Source organism: Sabethes cyaneus, chromosome 3 (assembly GCF_943734655.1).
Source record: "Sabethes cyaneus chromosome 3, idSabCyanKW18_F2, whole genome shotgun sequence".
NCBI classification, from domain to species: domain Eukaryota; kingdom Metazoa; phylum Arthropoda; class Insecta; order Diptera; family Culicidae; genus Sabethes; species Sabethes cyaneus.
The window spans coordinates 137407140-137428181 of record NC_071355.1 but is presented as its reverse complement, the minus strand read 5'-3'; positions in this window follow the sequence as shown (position 1 = coordinate 137428181).

Genomic DNA, 21042 nt, shown 5'->3' with positions numbered 1-21042 from the left:
GTTTTATGATGCGCTAGCTTCAGTTTCCTGGATCGTATCCAATCTTCAACAATGCTTATAGAGTGGGCAGCCGTCAACTCAACCTCTCTGATAGATTCACCATAGACTTCCAGGGTGATGTCATCCGCAAAGCCGACAATCACCACCCCTACCGGGAACTTTAGCTTCAACACCTCGTCATACATGACGTTCCACAACACCGAGGCCCAGTATGGAACCTTGCGGAACCCCTGCGGTGATTGGAACGCACTTCTGACCCTCCTCCGTGTTGTAGCATAGCACACGATTCTGGAAATAATTTTCCAGGATCCTGTACAGCGACACCGGCACTTGGACGTTCCGAAGCGAGTTGGCTATAGAGTCCCAGCTAGCGCTATTAAACGCATTTCTCACGTCGAGCGTGACAACTGCGCAATAGCGAATACCTGTCCTCTTGCGCTGGGTCGCCACCTCGGCTGTCTTAGTGACAAACAAGATGGCATCCACCGTAGATTTGCCTTTTCGGAAGCCGAATTGGTTCCTTGATAGACCGTTTGTACCCTCAGTGTACTGTACGAGTCTGTTAAGGATAACCCTTTCCAGCACCTTGCCGGCAGTATCGAGCAGACAGATCGGCCTATATGACGAGGGGACACCCGGAGGTTTTCCCGGCTCCGGCAATAGGACCAGATTCTGTCGTTTCCATCTGTCCGGGAAGTTGCCAGCTTCCAGGCATCTACTCATTACTGCCCCGAATAGTTCGGGAGCCTCCAGAATAGCCGCTTTAATGGCCATATTCGGGATTCCGTCTGGTCCCGGTGCCTTGCTCACCTTTAGGGATTTAGCGATCTCAATGAGTTCCTCGTTCGTAACCGTTACTTCCTCCCCGACCTCCAAACCACCGTCGCCCACGTTACTTTGGATGTTCGGCACGGAGACCGACCATCCTACGCTATGGTCTGAGATACTGGAACGTCGCCCGTGGGACGACTCAGCGGCCTGAGACCAGGGCCTTGGCTCGTGGCGCGGAAAGAGGCCCTCAATGATCCGCTCCAGCATCTCTGGCGATCGCTCTGCGGGTGCCATCACGCCCTTGGCCTTTGCCATTACGATCCTGTAGGCATCACCCCACGGGTTCGCATTGGCACTGGCACATAACCTTTCAAAGCAGGCTCGCTTGCTAGCTATTATCCCACTCTTAAGCGCTGCGCGTGCAGCAACTAGTGCTACTCGACATTCTGCTCTGCCCTCGTCCGAACGAGCTCTTTGCATAATTCTCCTTGCACGAAAGCAGGCTCCGCGGAGTTCCGCAATTTCTTCTGTCCACCAGTAAACCGGTGACCTACCATACCTAGGTCGGCTTTTCCTAGGCATGGTGGCGTCACACGCTCGCGACAGCACCTCAACCAAATGATCAGCGTTCGGATCGGGCATATCGCGATCACCGCACTCTCTTCGGATCGCTTCCACAAATACTTCAGGATCGAAGTATGATGTCTTCCACCCACGGGTGGTTGGAGTGTTGGCTCTACCTGCCGCCTGCCGCCTCGTTATCTGACCAACACCATAGCGGACCGCCTGATGGTCACTGTGAGTGTAGCCATTGTCTACCCTCCAGTCTCCTATCAGACCAGGGCTGTCGAATGTCACGTCGATAATAGACTCTGCACCATTCCTGCTGAAGGTACTTGTGGTGCCGACGTTGGCCAGGTCTACGTTGAGCTTTGCCAGAGCGTCAAGCAGAATCCGACCCCTATGGTTCGTGCGACGACTTCCCCACTCAATCGCCCAAGCGTTAAAGTCGCCCGCCACAACCACCGGCCTTAGACCAGTCACTCCGTGGAGTGATTTCATGAATTTTTATACCAATATTGTGTGGTTTTATTGACAATTGTACACATTTGTTTTGGATCCGGAACATGGTCCCGGAGATCCGGATTTACGGGAACCAGACGTAGTCCCAGGCTTGGTAAGTCTCATGCTCTAAAAATAGACAAATTTTCCAATCTTTTGACGGTTCAAGATCCAAAATCGGTCAAGAATTGATAAAGTTAGAAGCATTCCATTTCGGTGGGTACCCGGGTACCCATCCGAACACTTATGGGTGTTAAATTTCTCGTACACATAACGGTTAACCTGCTTGGGTCATTCGTGACTTCTGCGGGGTTGTGATTTGAACCCGGGTCCTCGGCGTGAAAGGCGTGAATGCTAACCACTACGCCGGGACTGATCCCTTAAATACGATGTATAATAGTTGCTTCGTTCACTATTTTTTTTTTTTTAATTTCTATATCATATGCTCTTACTGTTGATTTATTAGCTTGATATTCAGTTAAACCGAATATGTTCATAATCCGTTAACATATGCAAAATGTATTCTTCTTTTGATGATTGGGAAGTGGCAATTTAGTGAATTTAGTGCTTAAACCTTTTGTTAACCTGCACTGGATCTTCTGGCTACGCATCCTATGTAAAAAGGAATGAAAATGATTCGTGTTTGTTTCATAAATTTGATAAATGAATGAACGAATGAATGGAATTAACAAATTTTATTGTCGACGCTTTAGGCTTGAGTTTAGGTTGATTAATAAGTTGGACCTATTGAAATGGTTATTTTTTGAAATTGTAAACCCCCCATGTGGCGATTTCAATGAAGGTAACCACGTGCTTGTTTGAATGCGACAACGGTGCTGCAAAAAATCGTACGATGATCATAGCAGCCAATGACATGGCGCATACAATGCGTTGCGGGTTTTATATGGAAAACTAATTTTTCGAGTTTTCCTATCTTCCTAAGTTCCTATTGACCAAACTCGTGACTTTAGTCATGACCTTGAAATACGGTCAGTCATATATTAATATTTTTTTTGAAACGATTTGAATTTGAAACAGGTTCAAATCCGGTTATAATCTCTGATTACAGCTTGGTTGGACCCATGCACCTTCCAGCATTGGACAAAAGATAGGAGTCACAACGACAACTTGTTAAGCATAGCTACCTATTACCCCCCCTCCTTTCCACCCTTCCCCTTCATTCCAGAAGAGAAAAAAAATCCTTCTTCATTACTTTCCCTTACCGTCCCTTCATCAATTGTAGAACCATCGTTTCAAAAAAAAATACTATCTTCCTAGTAAATTTTTCAACATTTCTCGCCGTAAAAACATAGCGGTGGTGGAAACGAACACAATAAAGAAAAGACGGCTCAAATCGGACGCTCCGTTCTCAAGTGATGCGCGGTCGAACATATAGATTTATCAATATTTTCGGAACACCTATCAATATTGGTAATACATATCCGAGCGATTGATAATACATTATTATTGATAAACATCAATATGCTTAATAATAAATATCCACCCATAGTTATTATACTTAATTTACTTAGTTCTTCCCACACCAATCCTTTCAGTATATGTTTGTCATTATGTTAGTAAACACAGGCACAATTGTCAATTTTCCATCACTGTTGCATTTAAGTACACGGCTTATAATTGTATTTATCTTCTCATTCTTTCCAGATTTATGCGACGAGCGAATATGAAAATTAAGTCAATTCACAAATACGTGATAGTTACTAGTTATAGTAAGACAATGTTTTACTGCAGTGACGTTGTATTAAGCAGCGACAAACTAGTTGGAGGTTCAATGTAAATAGACTAGTTGATCTCATCAGATAATTGTACATCATTTTCGTCCTGTTTTTCTACGAAATGTTGAAGATTTGTACAAACGTGTTTTAGCGTATTTGAGAATGACCCGAGTAATGTTAGAAATAATTAAAATCCGAACTTGAGCATTTGATTCTAAAAATCTTTAGATGATCTTTTGTACATAGAAATTTTAACAATAGCACATTTAAGTGGTTAATCGAGAAAAGAAATTGTTTCGGTTATGTTCGTAGGACAATGTTTGTACAGTAGCATTGAAAACGTTTCCTATTTATAAGCTATGATGAAAGAAGAATGCTACAATGAAATTATACTACAGGCTTGTGAGGATTTATAGAACGTATTTAGAATTAGTTACAAAACAATAGCTAGAACGATATTTAGAAATTATCAATAACGACGAAAGTTTAGCTAAAAATAGAAAGAAAATTATCAAACTAAATAATTATTAAATAATTGATAGAGATGTATATAAAACCTTATTACCAAAGGATGACAAAGAAGAACGATCCAATACAATCAGCAGTTTCATTCTTGAAAATGCATGGAAACTGTTAACCCCGTTGAAAAATGGTCAATATAGTAGAGCAAGCAATTCACTGCTCATCAAATATCCCGACCACGTTTAGGCTCACGCTCAAGCACGTTTTGCTCATCATTGTACCCGTGAATGCTTGTGGCAAAAGCATTGAATACCATTTGCAATTAGATCACTTTAGCAATGCCGATGCAGCTCCGTTAGTTTTTAGAAAGATATGAATCTCTCCTGGTTTAAAATATATTTTATCTGGCTGCGATCATACTTAATTCTAAGTTAGAATCAGGCAAGAAAAGAAAATTTGATATTTTACATTAAGACGTTAAATCGATTTCACCAAATGACAGTCCCATTAAAGCGCATTTCGTTCGATTCGATTAATTCGACTGATATTTTGTTCGATAAAATGCAACTATATTTGAAATTTAAGCATTCGACTGCTAATGATCGAATGATCTTCATGTTCTTTACTGACTCATTTGGTATCTGGAATCCATTACCGTTTCGTACTGTTACATGTTTAATAAAAAAAATCCGTAAAAATTTACTTCTACACCGCACTAGAGCACGGTCATACACTTGCTTATTTCTTTAAATACAAAATGTGCCAAATATGTTGTTGATTCCTCGCAATTTATTGCATTACGAAAATTGGAAATCAATATATTTACTTTTCGTTTTCGTTTCTTTGTATTTTTTTTGCGTATCCAATTCAATTAAAACATTTTTTGTGCAGTCAGTTTAATTTTTGCAGTTGCATTCAATCAAATTAAAAATTGCGTATAGCTCTAAAATATGTTTTCTGCACAAAACACATACTTTAATACTTTAATTTAAGAAATTTTACCAACTAGTAAAAATAAGTATCTCGTGTCGATTTGAAGTTTTTGAAACACCCATGTGTTCATAAATTTTTGTTCCTTCCGTGATACAAAGCTGATTGCATTGTGACCCCACTGTTACACTGTTAATATATTTTTTCGGGTTATTTTAATCATCATAAGACATAAAACAATTAGAAAATCGTTAATAGCAATGCAAAAGAAACCTGATACAGTTTCGCAACTACTCCAAACTATTAAAAAAGATTCTAGAGCCAGATTATTATAATAATACTAACACAAAATTCAATTATAAAACAAAACTCAAGAGAAATTCGAAGATGAGGCCATGGATAAATAATGCTTGTGATGTTTAGGAAACCTTCAAAAGATATATTGAAATTTCGTGACAGTCGAACTACAATATACTGATACTCGTTTACTCTGTATTCCACCGGTACTTGATTTCGAGCCAAACTACTTCAATCGAGCTGTTTATTCGATTAGGTTTACGAGCGGAATAAAGAATACCAGCCTGTCGAAATACCGATTCGTCGGAATACGGAATAAGGGTCAGAGTAATAGTGACGCTGCATTCGAAATTTTGATAACACTGAATAAGGTCTAGTATCGTAGGCTGAGAAAACATCTGTTTGCTTACAAACAAATGTCCGCTTTTGTCTACTAAGCTTCGGAAAAAAATTTATATAAAAAATCAATCGATTCGTCCGTGATTGTACTTTACTTAACTCAACAAATACTCAGCAATCTATTTTCATTCCCCAAGCTCCTACTTTGAAGCTAACTGAAAATTTAAAATGAGGATGATTGTCAAGCTGATATAAACAGAGTTGTCAAAAGATTAGCTAATATTTTACGAAAATCTATTGTATTCGCCATCATGTCACGCAAAAACCTGGATATCTGGTATAATAAGAATCTAGAAAGAGAAAGTATGCCAAACAAAAATTTCCCAGACACAGCAACACTGCCACATGATAACAAAAGTGGCAGCCCAAATATAAGGAAACGCAAGGCTATACAATTATGGTTTTGTTTTTAATATTGAAAGTTGTTCAATTATCTGTAGGTTGAGTTGAGCCATCATCTTCTGTCTTCGCGAGCCATTTTCACAATAAAATTTTCATGACGACGATCTTTATTTGATTAAAAGGAAAAAAGTACTTAGTAGCTTGCAGTGTTTCACAATACTTGCCACTCAAAATTAGCTAGATGGATGTTTTCAGTGAGTAGTGTTATAATATCAATTCTATAGACACAAAAAGAACTTCTATATTTTTGTTATATCATTTAGCTCTCCGAATCCGACCCTCAATGATGACTTTGCTCAATAATATACCAATTATGTTCAATTTATCTCAACCCTCGTAGTATGCTCGTAATGCATTGCACTTGTCATAGTATTGCATTTTTCATAGTAAAGAATATACCTACTTATCTTATGCGTTTGTCTACGATTTTGTTTAATGTCATTTCATCGTTCTCAACTTTTTACGTTACAACTCGTTAATACATCACCAGTGTTATAATAATGTATTCATCATAAATTTAAGCTATTTTTTTATTTTTTTTGTATTCTATTTTATTCTGATAGTTTTAAATTTATAACTGTAAGATTGCGTTGCTGATGAAAATTTATTCGTAGGGGTCGAATGGAGGGTATAAAACTTTCAAATACTTTTGTTTTAAAATGATTAGTGAACGAGCTGTAACTAACTTTGGTATATAATATCATTTTGTTTACGATAATATAGGATTAATTTTAGGTTAAAAGGACTTCAATACATTTGTTTAGGAATAAAAAACGTACCTTTAATAAAAGAGCTATTGAAAAAATTTTATTCAACTAGATACGAATTTCACCACTTATCAATAGTAAATCAAGAAATAATCTTAATTTTATGTTACGTCCCGCTGAGCACAATGTGATTTATAAACGGATTTTAATAATGTTAAAAATGAATTTGCAACGATGAAACCACGAAAAGTTATGTTTTGAGTGCTATTTGTTATGTAAGAAACACTTCTTTCTGTAAAATTGCTGTTTGAATAAATGTACATATATAATCTTTCATTCATATATCACATCGTACTTAATAAAAAAAGTATTTAAGATTCAGAAACGCACAACTTACAGAATAGTTTGACTCACGCAGTAGATTCCCAAACAAATGTGACCATTAGCAAAGCAAAGTCTCAATGCTACACTCTGTTTACGGAACTTGATCTTCTGCTTTTACTCGACCAACTTCACAGCCACCTGTTAGTGTAAATGTAGGACAATTGCGAGACTGTTGCAATGATCCAATTGAGACCACAGTCGGTTCCAGTCATGATTCGAACATATGACGACTGGTTTATTAGACCGGTGTCGTAGCTCGAGGCTAATTGATCAACTAACTCAACCAATACCTGTGAAAAATAGTGTCAACTAGATGAAACTCATTTACCTCACTGTTGGGGCCGAACGGCACCACTGCCAAGCAAATGTACGCAACTGATATCTTCATTCAGTGACACTCTTCAACAAGCCAAATGCCAGCTATTGACAGCTGTGTGTCACGCTAACTTTCGCACAAAGAATTTCGTTTTCTTTCACATTCAACCGTTGTCACAAACAGTCGTGCTTAGTTAGGATTATACTTAAAACTAAAATCATTTAACCCTTTATAAGGCCGTGGCAATAAAATTGCCAACAACGAAAAATATTTGTTTTGCGTCTATAATGACATCAATATAATTATAGAAGCAAAATAAAAAATTTGTTGGTGGCAATATAGTTGCCACTGCCTTATAAAGGGTTAAGGCATTCTGTGTCAGAAGAATTACCGTAGAACACAAATGTAAGTCTGCTTATTAAATTACTAATTCTATAATTTACTTAAATTAGTTATACAAGTCTTGTAACATCTATTTCTTTTTTTTATTAAAAATAGCTTTGAGTTCTCGTTACACAATTATCATCGCGTGCTGCAAAGTTGTCCGAAAACGTCCCAGATTAATCTCAAAGATTTATCTGAAGGACACGTTGATCGGAATCGATATAGGATACCGGAAGCCAGTCGATTTGAATGTCAGCTATGCGAGTGGCTAATAACATCGACGACATGGTGCAATATGACGATTGCCACAAGTGGTATCACCACGGCTGCGCCGGATTCGACGACGAGAAAGTGGATAAAGATTGGAAGTGCCCTACATGCGTCACGCGATCGACTGCCGGTAAAGACGGCATGAATCAATCCAATCCCCGAACTACGGAACCACCGGGTGTAGCAGCGAGTGTTAGCGACTCGATCGCAGAACGTACTCGACTTAACCTCAAATCGCTTGAGGATGAAAACACGCATTTGACAAAGGAGACCGAGCTGGAGTATGCAAACCAGCTTCAACGTAAAATACTGCTGTTGAAAATAGAAGCATGGAAAGCGCGTTTCGACATCTTGTATGCTACCGGCGGAGAAATAGATATTGCCGAGTGTCTTAACGACTGGTCTAAGCGGTTGAACCAGGTCGTGATCAGTCCCGTTCAGTACCAGTGTATTGTACCAGTTACACGTAGTGCCTACCACCTTCTATCAGTTCGGTGGGTCAACCCGGTAGCTGGTAGTAATCACTTACAAAATTTGTATCATTACCAGCAATACCAGGCAACCAATAGCGTAGGGAACTTCACACCAGCAGCACAGGTCACTTGTATGTACACCATATGCAAGTAACAGTGTACGGTTTAGACCACAAGTAAACGTTAATACATATACTACACATGCACACTCTTTCCTTCCTACGAGCTACTATCATACTCCTCAAGTGCCTTTTGACATTCACACGACGCCTGTCGTTAACAGTCAGTGACGATATTTCGCCTACGCCACGCCAGTTAGCAGCAAGGCAGGTTCTGCCTAAAGAACTTCCCTCGTTTAGTGGCCATCCGGAGTGTTTTTAGTGCAATTAATACATCCACTGAAGCATGCGGATACAGGCTCGTAGATAATCCCGGTCGTCTGCAGCGGTGCCGGAAAGGTTCAGCGCTGGAAGCAATGCGTAGCCGGCTTTTGCTTCCCGCTTCAGTGCCGAAAGTGACGCAAACGCTGCAGTTGTTGTATGGTCAACCGGAGCAAATTATATATACTCTGCTCCAAAAGGTGAGAGATGTGGCGCCGCCTAAGGCAGAAAACTTATGTAGGAACGATCGTGACGTGCTATTGCAGGAAGTACCAGGGCGCCCTCCACAGCAATTTGCCCTTGCTGCATCGAGCCGGTCACTGATGCAGTGGACGATTTCTTACCGTGCAAGCTCTCTTCCGAAAAATAAATAAACAAATGAGGTGGAGAGGAGAGTTGGGGAGGAGCAGAACTTGAACGATGCGCTAGCAGCGGTTCAGTCCTGATCCTCGTCTATCCTCAACACGCCGACTCGTTGTGAGTCGACATTCGAAGATGTAACTCCAACTCTCTACTCACGGGTCGAGATTCACTCTGCCTGATCTCTGACTGTGTGCTGGACCAGCGCCTCTGTGGTTCAAAGGTACACGGGTACCAGTGAGCGACACGCCCTGGCAGGTGTTGTGGGTTCAAATCCGGTTATAATCTCTGATTACAGCTTGGTTCGACCCATGCACCTTCCAGCATTGGACAAAAGATAGGAGTCACAACGACAACTTGTTAAGCATAGCTACCTATAATCCCCCCCCAGCTTCCTTTCCACCCTTCCCCTTCATTCCCGGAAAAAAATCCTTCTTCATTACTTTCCCTTACCGTCCCTTCATCAATTGTAGAATCATCGTTTCAAAAAAATATTAATATGGGAATTGACTTAATTGGTTCCAACATGGTATAACTCGTGATCCTGACCGTATAGAAGGTTGGTGTCTTCGATAGAGTTATTCAGTACATCAACGGGTTTTCATTGGTTTATAGTACTGCGGAATCGTCTCACTACATGGCGCTAGCGTATATGTAACACTCTCATACAGGCTATATCTTGCGCTGCTGACTTCCTAGAAAGTTTCAGTCTACGGGAACGGGAAAGTTACTCAAATGACTGCCACCTTCAAGAAGGCATGCAAAATAGCACAGAACTGACTCACTACGTGGCGCTACTGCATATAACGTCGAGGAAGAGAGTTACTCAAAAGTCGCTGAGTCTCAATAAGAGAGATCTCAGCAAGCATACCGGTCTTGCGACAGGACATAGCCCGAGTAAATATCATTTTCGGAATCTCGGTTTCGTACAAAATGATATTTAACCACAGAGAACAGACAATTATGTTCAAATAAAATATTTCGCAAAAGGCGTGTAAAACTTTTAAACCCGTCACTAGCGACATCTCTCTTAGAGTGCACCAGTTGTCCAACATCCTCGTTGCCAAATTTATTATATATGCTTGTCATAATCTACATCGTCGAAACACTGGCAACTCCAATATCAGTTACTGTAGCACCCGAACAACGCGGAGATTTTGTTTGTTATTTGCCGAACACGGCTAATCATTGAAAACAGAAACCAAAGCGCATTTTAAATTTTTCTGTTATTTTGGATTAGTATGGCCAAACAGGTATCGTATTTAAAGTTTTCCACATTGAATCGTGCCATTTCATCGTTATACCAGCATGACCTCACCGCAGCGGTAGTAGCTATGGATTTTTCATCTTTGAGCACCGGGAAATCCGTACTACTACTTCATCGAAGTCCACCGTAGGAGAAGCGTTTGGCTGTGATTCATTGACCTCAGAGGTGGCGACCACTAAAATCGTGGTATATTCTCGACCTATATGCCAATGACTCGCAACACCCAATTCATAATCAAAATCACCCTTATCGCCATGAAGTTCGTTTTAATTTCAATTGGCGAAAGTTATCTGTAAGTAATTCCGTTACCCCCATCTGGTACGTTCGCAATCCGGTACAGATACACAGTTTCTCCGAACAATTAAAAACGAATTATTCAATAATTACTATTTTTGATGAATAATGTTTACCTTAATTTTGAGTTCGGTAGATTGGGTAAACAATACGTTAGTTGCTGTAGCAACTGTTAAAAGCTTTGGTGAAAATACGACGAAAGCTCAAATCAAATCGTTGACAGACATTAACAACCAAAGCCTATTATGTTAGTGATGTGAGCGCCACGTAACGGGAGCATTACCACTTACTTTCAGAATGGTGGCTACCCGGGTAGAAATGCATAACGAATATTAATGTAAAAACATTACGGTTACTATGAATTTTACTGTTTACAACATTTTATGCTGTAACTTCACTTTTCATATTAATGTAAAAACTTTACGATTACAATGAATTTTATTGTTTACTACACTTTATGCTGTAACTTCACTGTACCGTTCTTGGAAAATTTTTCATATAATTCGGCAACAATGCAAATTGTTTAGAAGCAAGAAATAATCTGTATCTAAGGTCCAATCCTTGGCAGGTTAAGTTATTTGTAGACACAAATTGTGTCTCTTCCTCCGTCTACTGTAGAAACCACCGATCGAGAAGTTTAATCTAATTCGTTTTACTGACGGGACGACGACATTTGCAGGCGCTTGCGACTTACTTGTTCGTCTGTCAACATATTAGCCGCGATTCTTAACGCGGTTGTTCGGGGAAAGACTCCGTTCCTATGGAATAGACCAACCTCACTGTTTCTACGTCTTGACATCGAATGAGGTGTCAGGCATACAATTAAGTTTTTATAACGGTAGATTTTACAATTGACAAAGGGAACGATAGAAGACAGTAATGAAACAAAGAGTCGATAGGATCTAACAGATTGAGATAAGGCATGAATGGGAAAGAGCGGAATTTGTTTATGTAGTTGTACTGACTTCTAATACTTTCCTAATATGAGCGATGAATGCGGCTCAAAAATTATAATAGTTCGAAGCCTATCAAATTCATTGTCATAAATTTTTTTAAAAAACATGAAATACCGTAATTAATCAGCCGGTTTTATTTTGTCCTAATAATCCGAAAGCCTACAATTTTTATTTCAGAACTCACCTTAAATTTCATTGTAACTTCGTTGTAAAACAGTGTAAAACTTATAGTGAATGTACCATAAATTTTACTGTTTTTGGTTTTTATTTGTAAGGGAAAAAGCCGAAAAATTTAGTGTTACATCACTTAATCACCCCCTTATTCGCTGTAAAATTGGCGGTTTTCATTAAAATTTACTGTGAAAACAGCGATATTCATGGTAACTTCAGTGTAACTTTTACAAAGATTTTCACTGTTACAATGTGGTTTTTCGAAGTTTTTCAATGTTTGTAACAGTGAAATTTAATATTTTTTCGCTATACATTTTTATTCGGGTAAGCTTTTACACACGTTACGAGCTCAAGATGAATGTCTGTTCTCTCTGATTTAACCTCGGAACACTTGCTCTGCAATCATGGAGCACAAATAGTACGCAGACTGCAGTATCTCAAAAAGGGGAGAAAGGGGTTGGCGTCGCCGATCAGGGTACTACACACAGAAAAATTTCATGGTAAATTCTACCATTTTAGGGGCAAGCTTGACCAGAAAAGTAGGGTGGTTTTCAACCGACTGGGAAAACTGGTCTAGACAACATTTTCATGGTTATTTCGACTATAAGCTTGGACAATGCACGCATGGTACGGATGACCACGCATAGTAGGCATAACTATAATCTGTATACCATAAAATTGTCATCATTACAATGCTTTAGTTATCTTAACCTCTTTTTGTATGGTTTTACTGACAAGAAAATAGTCATCTTGGACTAAAAGCAAACGGAACTGCCTGGTAGCAGTGACAATTTTATGGTAAAAATGACCATGCATGGTTGGGACAACTATAATTTAAAACTATACAATTGTCATCATAATAATGGTTTTGTTATCATGACCAGGTTTTGTATGGTATTGCTGACAAGAAAATAGTCATCTTAAACACGCAATGAACGGGACAAGCTGGTTGTCGTGACAATTTCGTGGTAAAAATGACGTTATTAACTATTGTTGAAATAACCATGAGTGTAGTCATCTCAACTATAAATTTTATAGTTTTTATGATTATTCACGTTATACTTACTCCGAATGAATCAAACGAATCTTTTTCAATAAATGAATGTGGTGCATTTGCAAGTATGCTTGCAAGTCACTACATTCATTTATTGCAAAAGATTCATTTGATTCATTCGGAGTAAGTATAATGTGAATGGTCATAAAAATATTTTAGACGGATTTCTCATTATCTCACAATCCGAATAACAAACCATCGTTTATGTCAATATGTATTACCTATAATTTTAACAGGAATTTTACATTTTGGAATTGTTTTCTATAAGCATTCTTGTTTTATATGCATTCCGAGTCACAACCATAATTTGCGATGTTCCGCCCGCGGCAGAGCCGGTTAAATCCGGCGTATTCAGCTGGAATATACTGAAGTGAAACCACTGACTATTGGTTTCAACTGCCTGAACATTGATCGAATGCGGCAGACTTCACGTTATCCTATTCGGGGTAAGAAGCGATTATAGACATGTGCTAAACTAACTTACAGCAATACTTACCTCTTAAAGCTGTCGTGCCCTTGCAGTTGCTGTTCTAAAAACTTTTATCATGATGGCACATCCAATGACGATCATCGGTTATTGTGACCGAATAAATTAAAAACATCTCCCGGGGGCACAACGCAGTAGAATCCTGTCGCTGTAAGTGATAGACTTTGCAACCAGCTGTTAGAGTATAGGATAATTGCAGGGCCAGCCGCTTCGATCAATTTCCATTTATATCGGATACACATTTCCTGTTAAAATAAAAAATATTAATGCATTTCCAAGACTGTTCTCTAACTTTTTACCTGAATCGCAAATGGGTCGTTCCGCAATCAATTTGGCACGGGGATACGACTGAAGGACTACAGTCAACCAAAAAAGTATTTGGATCGCAGCGCATAAATTTTTCTTTTAGTAATTTTGCGCTGTATTTTTGCAAAGAATGTTAATACATATTTTTTAAAACAATGTTTAACTAAAGCATATTTAGATGCACAACAAAAATTCGGGGAAAAGCTTTGCGTTTTGAAGATAGAGTACATATAGTTTGAATTGGCTAAAAATGCAGCCAAAAAAGTATTCGGACAGTTAACTATTAGTTGAAACAAATGTCCTTTCTCGCTCAACTACTACCTTGTTGGACCATTGATGACCTGTTTTAATCTGTTTGGGATAAAATTAACTATTTTTCAAATATCCCTCTGTGAATTGCTGACCATTTTTTTACAAGAGCTCGGTCTAAGTCATTTTAATATGAAATCGAATGATTTCTCATTATAGAAATGAAATTATTTAAAAAGATGTTCAAAAGGGTTCAAATCTAGACAGAATACTGATGTTTTGATAGCGCTAGGACAATTGTATGGTGCTTATCGCTTACAATTATCGACAGTATGTTTAGATTCAACATCCCGGTATAATATGTAACCTTTGACGGCTGTCCAGGATAGTGTGCATCTTTCATCTACCTATGTAAAGATACAGACCAGCCCTGGGACCTGATTGCAGTCAAGCAATCCTCAAGATTATGAACGTTCCCAGGGTCGATTCTCAACAGGAGTTAAGTTTCTCGGTTTCACAAAAAAAAACCGTATCGGTGGCAATTATACAGAGCAATTCGTAACGTTTGATTTGATTGCCTGCAATTAGCGCTTTCATTTGCATTTTTCCAAACCATCACAATATTGGGGATGTTCGTTTCAGTTTACAATCGTGTCCCTTGTGACAATCCTTCGCACATACAGTCCAACAGCAAAAATATTGTATTAGACCGCAAGTGCGAAATTCGAAAATGTCTTAATTAGTATGGTAGAACCTGGCCAGGTGAAGGAGCGTCATTACAGCATAAGGTCCCCAAAGGGACTGATTAAGCAGACCTACCTAACGGGAATATAATTAAGTCGGAAATGTTGACAACTTCATTAGCTTAATCTGAGAATAGCATTAAAACTATGTTTCCAGCCCGGCAGGTAACGGCCATCATAAATGGAGTTTGTCCTTGAGCATCCTTTGTATTCAGTAGTTGTCTTAGATGTGGTTGAACTAAAATCTCGCACAAAAGTTGCACAATCTGCAACGCCGTTTGTTTGGATTTGAAAAGTAAGTTTCGTTTAAGCTTTTTTGTGGCTGCAGAGGATTCAAACTGCTCATTGTGTCCTTGTCATATTGTCATTGCCAGATCCTATGGGCGGCCAATAAACTGGCAGTAATCCTCCCAGTGTCGCTTTGCTTCTCGGTGGAAGGGGAGCACTGTTTAAACTCAAAGCTCACGATCCACACTACGATGCATAATTTCTTGAATGCTAACCGGTCGATTGCCAATAATAGTATTTGTGATCACGCAAACGTTGACAGGTCGGCTGAATTCAAGTCTGAACCGACCGATCCCCCATTAGCATTAGAAATAGATGCAGATGCACCTTTTGCTAGATTTTGACGAATCTTTATTCGAAGTGGGCCAACACATACTGCCGCAATACATTAATCGGAGGAATGACCAACCGGTCCAATCAGCTCGGATCACGGATTGCGTCCACACAGTTCTTACTCATAGGATAAATCGTATTATTTCCGTTCCGCAACAAAAGGACACTTTCCGAACAATCATTGAATAATTTAGAGCGAGTGCACCCACGAAAAAAGCTATATGCGGAGAAAAAAACGCTATCCTGCTTCTGCCGGCCGGAGTTCAAGTTAAACAGACAATAATGTAATTTATTTCCGGCATTTCCGGTCTTAATAACTGACCGACCTACTTTAAAAACTTTCCGACCGACCGATTAATATTGTAAACACGGAAAACTGGCGAAATCGTGCAAATGTCTTACTTCTTTATCGATTAATCGTTAACTAATCACTTTTACTAATCGATTAATAAAACTACTTTGTGTTTTCTTTGTTATTCGATTAGATAAATTAATTGATTAATCAACGTATGGTCTACAGTTTAAATAAACTATCTTCCATTGTAGTTGTAATAATTGATTAGTTAAAGATACATGAAATAATATAACAATACATAATATCAAAGTTTTATTTTTTATCTGCGTTAGTCGTTCGATCAGTAAATGGATTTGGGCTTACCTAGTCCAAGTTCAAGTTGCCGTGCGCACGTCCAAATTTTTCTGATCACGGCTTCCGGATCGGGTTCGGTCGCTTCTTCCATGGGCAGATGAATACAATCGTCTTCGCCCTCTCTGTGCTCTAAGTGCGAGTCTAAGTGCTTCCGCCTCCGTCTTTTCGTAGACTACCATTTGTAATTACATCTGATAAAAGACAAAAGTCAGTATCCAAATCCTCCCTAAAACATGAAAAGGTTGTTTTGAGACACTGATGTTCCAAGATGATTTACTGATTTTTTATATTTAATAGTAACATAAAGAAACACAACGTTTTTTCTTGTTAAATGTTTGAAAACTTACCTAATTTTTAAAGAATAATTAGCCGAACTTAAACCTGTAAACATAACACGTGTATTCTGTATTTTCCAAAATGGCGACTTTGATTGACAAAAAAAAGGTAAAACAACTATAAAATTGTCAACGCGACATATTTTCATAGTGAGTTCAAAACCACTAAACTTATCCGATTACGATAACTCCTAAAAATGTTAAAACTACCATGATATTCTTGCAGTTAGCAAATTCACCAATTTCATGGTCCTGTTGAAAATTCAATATTGTTATATCAAGCTGTAAAAATATTGTCATTAGAAGTATGAGAAAAAAGTCTATTTAACCACTGAAATAGTGAGCAATTTGCTTGTTGTTATAGTAGTTTTAACCACGAAACTTCTCAAGTTGACAAAAATCATGGTAGGCACTACAATATTGCAATATAGTTAAGATAACCATGGGTACATGTTTCGCGTTACCATGGTTTTTTTCTCAGTGTAGGTTCGTAAACCTTGTCATCCCTGATTGCCCGCATAGAAATGCATAACGAATATTAATGTAAAAACATTACGGTTACTATGAATTTTACTGTTTACAACACTTTATGCTGTAACTTCACTTTTCATATTAATGTAAAAACTTTTCGATTACAATGAATTTTACTGTTTACAACACTTTATGCTGTTACTTCACTGTACCGTTCTTGGAAAAATTTTCATATAATGTATTCATATTAATGTAAAAACATTAGGATTACAATGAATTTTACTGTTTACAACACTTTATGCTGTAACTTCACTGTACCGTTCTTGGAAAATTTTTCATATAATTTGGCAACAATGCAAATTGTTTCGAAGCAGGAAATAATCTCTATCTAAGGTCCAATCCTTGGCAGGTTGAGTTATTTGGAGATACAAATTGTGTCTCTTCCTCCGTCTACTGTAGAAACCACCGATTGAGAAGTTTAATCTAATTCGTTTTACTGACGGGACGACGACACTTTGCAGGTGCTTGAGACTTACTTGTTCGTCTGTCAACATGTTAGCCGCGATTCTTAACGCGGTTGTTCGGGGAAAGGCTCCGTTCCTATGGAATAGGCCAACCTCGTTGTTTTTATTTCTCGACTTTGAATGAGGTCACCCGGGTAGAAATGCATAACGAATATTAATGTAAAAACAGTACGGTTACTATGAATTTTACTGTTTACAACACTTTATGCTGTAACTTCACTGTACCGTTCTTAGAAATTTTTTCATATTAATGTAAAAACTTTACGATTACAATGAATTTTACTGTTTATAACACTTTATGCTGTAACTTCACTGTAGCGTTCTTGGAAAATTTTTCATATAATTCGGCAACAATGCAAATTGTTTCGAAGCAGGAAATAATCTATCTAAGGTCCAATCCTTGGCAGGTTGAGTTATTTGTAGACACAAATTGTGTCTCTTCCTCCGTCTACTGTAGAAACCGACGAGCCAGAAGTTTAATCTAATTCGTTTTACTGACGGGACGACGACACTATGCAGGCGCTTGCGGCTTACTTGTTCGTCTGTCAACATATAAGCCGCGATTTTTAACGCGGGTGTTCGGGGAAAGGCTCCGCTCCTGTGGATTAGACCTCGTTGTTTCTACGTCTTGACATCGAATGAGGTGTCAGGCATATAATTAAGTTTTTATAACGGTAGATTTTACAATTGACAGAGGGAACGATAGAAGACAGTAAAGAAACAAAGAGTTGATAGAATCTAACAGATTGAGATAAGGCGTGAATGGGAAAGAGCGGAATTTGTTTATGTAGGTGTACTGACCTCTAATACTTTCCTAATATGAGCGATGAATGCGGCTCGAAAATCATAATAGTTCGAAGCCTATCAAATTCATTGTCGTCATATCTTTTCAAAAACATGAAATACCGTAAATAATCAGCCAGTTTTATTTTGGCCTAATAATCCGAAAGCCTACAATTTTTTTTTGCAGAACTCACCTTAAATTTCATTGTAACTTCGTTGTAAAACAGTGTAAAATTTATAGTGAATGTACCACAAATTTTACTGTTTTTGGTTTTTATTTGTATGGGAAAAAGCCGAAAAATTTAGTGTTACATCACTTAATCACCCCCTTATTCGCTGTAAAATTGGCGGTTTCCATTAAAATTTACTGTGAAAATAGCGGTATTCATGGTAACTTCAGTGTAACTTTTACAAAGATTTTCACTGTTGCAATGTGGTTTTTCGAAGTTTTTCAATGTTTGTAACAGTGAAATTTAATGTTTTTTCGCTATACATTTTTATTCGGGCAGGCATATAATTAAGTTTTTTTAACGATAGATTTTACAATTGACAGAGGGAACGATAGAAGACAGTAATGAAACAAAGAGTCGATAGGATCTAACAGATTGAGATAAGGCGTGAATGGGAAAGAGCGGAATTTGTTTATGTAGGTAGTTGTACTGACCTCTAATACTTTCCTAATATGAGCGATGAATGCGGCTCGAAAATCATAATAGTTCGAAGCCTATCAAATTCATTGTCATCATATCTTTTCAAAAACATAAAATACCGTAATTAATCAACCGGTTTTATTTTGTCCTAATAATCCGAAAGCCTACAATTTTTTTTTTCAGAACTCACCTTAAATTTCATTGTAAAACAGTGTAAAACTTATAGTGAATGTACCACAAATTTTACTGTTTTTGGTTTTTATTCGTATGGGAAAAAGCCGAAAAATTTAGTGTTACATCACTTAATCACCCCCTTATTCGCTGTAAAATTGGCGGTTTCCATTAAAATTTACTGTGAAAACAGCGGTATTCATGGTAACTTCAGTGTAACTTTTACACAGATTTTCACTGTTTCAATGTGGTTTTTCGAAGTTTTTCAATGTTTGTAACAGTGAAATTTAATGTTTTTTCGCTATACATTTTTATTCGGGATGTCTCGCTCCAGCTACCAGCCTGTCACTTCCTCAATAAGTGATAGGTAAGCTTGAAGCGTATAGTAAAATAATAAAACGGGGCATACCACAATAGTTCAAAATATTGGACGCAGTGATAAGAGTACCCAATAGAGGAGGGATGTGTTCTAAGGGACATAAAACATGACAGCAGTTTTGATTGTTTAGGAAAAATGCAATGTTATTATTTATCATCCTATTTATTTTTATTTTACGGCTGTACCTACATGTGTTAAGGTAGTTTCCTATTTAAGGTTTTAGGGTACACCGGGGCTATTTGAAATGGTTGTTCAAAGTTGTTCCGGTGTACCTCAAAGCAAAGATCTGTCTAATGTAATCCTTCGTTAACAATGCTGGCGTGGCGTTCTTATCATAGGTTATCCTCAGTTAATTAGTTTAACTAATTATTGAACTATTTTATTTAGTTTCCCGGAAAGTTTGAACTGTTCGTTCTGTCACAAGACTACATTCACATGGTCTCTTACTTCAGACCTTTTCTGTGATCGTAACTTGTTAGAAGTGTGATTATGATTGAAGTTTTTATGATAGATATATCACATGAACAAAATACACAAAGTTCTTTGCTTGGGGGTCATCAAACCGAAAACTTGAAAATCATACGCGAAATTGCGTAGGTCATTCACGCATAAATTGCATATAAAAACCACGGAAAAACGCATACAAAAAGATCTCAGTGTACTTTATCACATTTTGTTTCCAGTGCATGGCCTGAAGTCACACATGAAGGTTACCTGCCTAAAGTCCGGCTCGGAACCGTTGATTCTGGCTATACATAACTAGTGAGAAAAAAAAAATCTTAAAAAAATCTTAAATCCCCTAACAGTGAATATATTCCTTTTCCCCATACCCTATTACTTAACAAGTATCGTATGTATCGCTTGTTGCTGTTAATTTAAATAGTCACTGACTTCTAAGTAGTTGAATTAAACCGAGTTTAGAACAGTATCTCAAATTATTTTCTGAAATTAGAGAAAGGGCACGGTTCAGACTTTTATTCCCTCGCAAAATATTAGTATTTTACTTAAGGTTCAAGTACGAATCATTAATTTCTAAGATTTCAAAAGCAGTTTCTATATTCAAAACAATAGTAATGTTCATGAAATTATTTTCAGTTCGTTCTTACCATCTGTCAGAACACAATGAATATATTTTTGGTACATAACTTTAATTTTGAGTATATAAACTGCTTTTGAAATTCCGAAAATCAATCACCAAGTTCGCTAAGCATCGGTCTGGTCCTTGATAAGAGACACACGTTTGTAATTTATTGAGAATTTCATCCAACAGAAATGTCTTGATAAACATGAATATACAGGTAAAAATAACCGTTTTAAAAAAATATTATGTTAACCTTTCCAGAAATCTGAACTTTTACAGCGAAATTACTGTCTTTCCGCGAAGAGAAAGGCAAACATACATCAGAACCTTTCGTTAATGTGTATTATCACAGCTGAGATTCGTATTCTGAAAACCGGCTTTAACTCGCAAAGTACCGCCGATGCCAGCTCTGCCAGGTTGGTTTGTAGTGGTTCTGTTTTCGAGCAGAGCAAATAGAGAAGCAAACAAAACTCCACTGTAGGCACTGAATAGCGATCAAAACCGTGCGATTCTTCGGT